Source organism: Myxine glutinosa, chromosome 1 (assembly GCF_964187855.1).
Source record: "Myxine glutinosa chromosome 1, kmMyxGlut1.1, whole genome shotgun sequence".
NCBI classification, from domain to species: domain Eukaryota; kingdom Metazoa; phylum Chordata; class Myxini; order Myxiniformes; family Myxinidae; genus Myxine; species Myxine glutinosa.
Genome location: NC_136261.1, coordinates 219,316,097 through 219,319,171, shown reverse-complemented (window position 1 = coordinate 219,319,171; position 3,075 = coordinate 219,316,097).

The window sequence follows — 3,075 nt, the reverse complement described above, 5'->3', positions numbered from 1 at the left end:
GGCATTCCACAATTCGATTATAACACATTTCTTCATAACCTCCTCGAAACAGCAGAATATTTAACGCTTTTCCCTTCCTCTATCATGCTATCATGGATTTCACATAAATCATGTTCAAAAAACAGCTCTTACATGTCATGGACCACCACAGTCACCTGTCCAACTGATAATCCCGCGAGATATGCGGAAACCCCGTGGAGTTGGGTTTCATGGTCCTTGTTCGAGTTTTTTAAAGACAAAATAGTCGGAAATAATAGTATTAACCCACATACGATCCACGGTAAAAGCCCTGCTTCAGGGAATGCCAGTTATTTGGGCGGTGTATGGACGACACAGCCCTGCCTGGTTCGCTGAGGCTGATACGGACCGTGATCTTCATCTGGCTTGGGACACATATCAGCCCCAATCTTTGGATATTTGATGATCCTTTTAATGGTGACTTTGCTCATTTTGTAAAAAACGGAAAACTTACAGAGAGCATGGCGATTGTGAATATGACACCTCTGAAGATGCCTTTCACTAAGCATAGCACAAACATGGTGGCCATGTGATATTTTTCAGGTTGAAATTGTGGGTGGTCAGGCGAGCCATTAATTATGATTTAAAATATAATTAACAAGCAATGGGTGTTACGCAATGTCACACACAGACGGACGGACAAGCAAGTGTATTAATAGCTCACCCGAACTTCAGTCTGGTCCGCAGGTAAGTCACCCAGTCAGTGAGTGAGTGAATGAGTCTGTAAACACTTCAGTGATTATCACTTGTACCAAACACACGATTTCGATGAAACTTGGTCATAAGATTCATATGTGATGCCCAACGAAGGTGTATGACCACATCAAAATCTGCGCTCATTAAGGGAGTCTTAAGGGGGGGGGGGGTATTTTTTCTCTCTCCCCCCACCCCCAAATAGGTATTTGTCTCTTCTGCAAAACTACACACACAATGTGAATGAAACCTAGCCACAAGCTTCGTATCTGATACCTAACAAAGGTGAATTGACTCCATCAAAATCTGCGCTCATTGTGGGGGTCCCCGGGGGATTTTTGACCCACCCAAATTGGTATTTGCTCTCTTCTCTGAAACTACACACACGATTTCAATGAAACTTGATCACAACCTTCAACCATGTACGAAAGTTTGTTCACGACATCAAAAACATCAATGTCTGGGGGAAGGTCCAAAGAGCGTGCAGTTTTCTCCAAATGGATTGGCCTCAACAAATCACAAAGGTGCTTCAACCCTACGACAGGATTCAACATGAGCTCTCCGCATTTGATGAAGGTTGTCCCACCCGCAGCACCCGATGATCCCCAAATAACTGCAGCAGTGGATGATGCATCTCGCTCACGAAGGACATCCCGGGAAACAGAAAGTTGGGTATTGACACACGAATCGAACAGTTGGTGAAGAATTGCGAAGCATGCGTCCTCAGCGAGAAAGCAGATCCATGTACTACTCCTCTTCAGGCTACTTTATGTCTAGAGAAACCGTGGCAACAGCTGCAGTTGGACATCTTTGTTGAGGTACGAGTTGCACCTCACAACCAGAAGTACTTAGTCGTAATCCATGAGCTTCACAGCAAATGGCCTGAGAGCGAGGCCACAAGAGCTTGACAACAACTTTGTCCATTATCAGCATTCTGGACAAGATGTTTATGGGATGGGGACTTCCTGATTCCATTACGACAGACAACGGACCTCAATTTACATCTGAGGAATTCTCCCAATACCTCAAGGCCAATGGCATCGAACATGGCTGAACTACACCGTGTAATCTGCAGAGCAACGGTGAGGTGAAGTTCAACAGAGTCGTCGAAGAGAGCATCAAAGCAAGTCTGGCTGATAGACAGACATTCAATCAGGCTATCCATACTCTGTTGCGCTCGTATCACTCTTCGGCTCAGTCGTTGACCGGAAAGATGCCCACGGAGCTAATGATAGGGCGTAACTAGAAGGGACAGAAAAGTCTATCCCAAAGCGACAGAAAATGAAGGAATAAACAGACAAGCGGTCGAGAGCGAAGTTACCTTAATTTGCAGTGGACCAGTGGGTCAGAGTGAAACCCACCGACCGCGCACATAAACTAGTGATGTCACTATCACGTACCCAACAGATCGCAGCAACTGGGTCATCATAGATACCTACTCGGAGATGGCACCGAGTAGACTGCACGAAGTCTGGAAAGAACCAACCTCCAATAAGCAGAAAAGGATGACAACTGCCTCTTATTTCTGCAACGTCTTCGCAATGAGGATCAATGTCAACATCACGACGATTCAGCTGTGCTACAATCTGACGAACGCATATCTCATTTGGAAACGTCCTCAATACCTGAGATTACCAGTGCACATAAACTTCATAATCCATGAATATGGTGCAAACTTCCCCCAAAATAACTCTAAAACTTCGACACTTATCATAGAAAATGTTGATCTCAGTTTTAGGTACCCTCGGATTTTAAAATGTGTAAAGTGGAATGTGGGAAAATATTGTCCTGTCCGTGGCCGATGAAGACCAGCCTCAGACGAATAACCGAAACGAGCTCCAACTCCAAGGCATATTTCCAACCTGGCGGGATAATTTCTGGTGCGTGCGGGAAGGTTCCAAGTCTTACCTGATCGGACGGCCGACAGGTTTAATGACTCGACCCACAAACACAGAAACAAAACAAGACAAGTAAAGTAAAATTCGACCAACGATGATTTAATGAAAATGAATGCAAAGGCAATAAAAGTGTTGAGGTAAAAAACTACCTCCTAAATTGAGACGTCTCCATCAGACTCATATACAAACAAGGGGAAACAAAAGCAAAATAAAATAAATAATGGCCTTTTGTATAATGCCAGCATTTAGCTTTGTGTCCCCAAATGGCTGGAAAGGCTTGCTGGTCTTCGTCTCAAACCACTGCGCAGGAAACGCACAAGATCGCGCGGAATCGTGCCTGTAGCCAGCCACCGGCGTGAGGCAAGCACGCACAATCCTTCCGTGTTAACATGGCTCCGATGATCACTCCAGCGCACACAGACAAGAGCCCATCGTCCTCCCACGCAAAACAACCAAGCGACCGCCT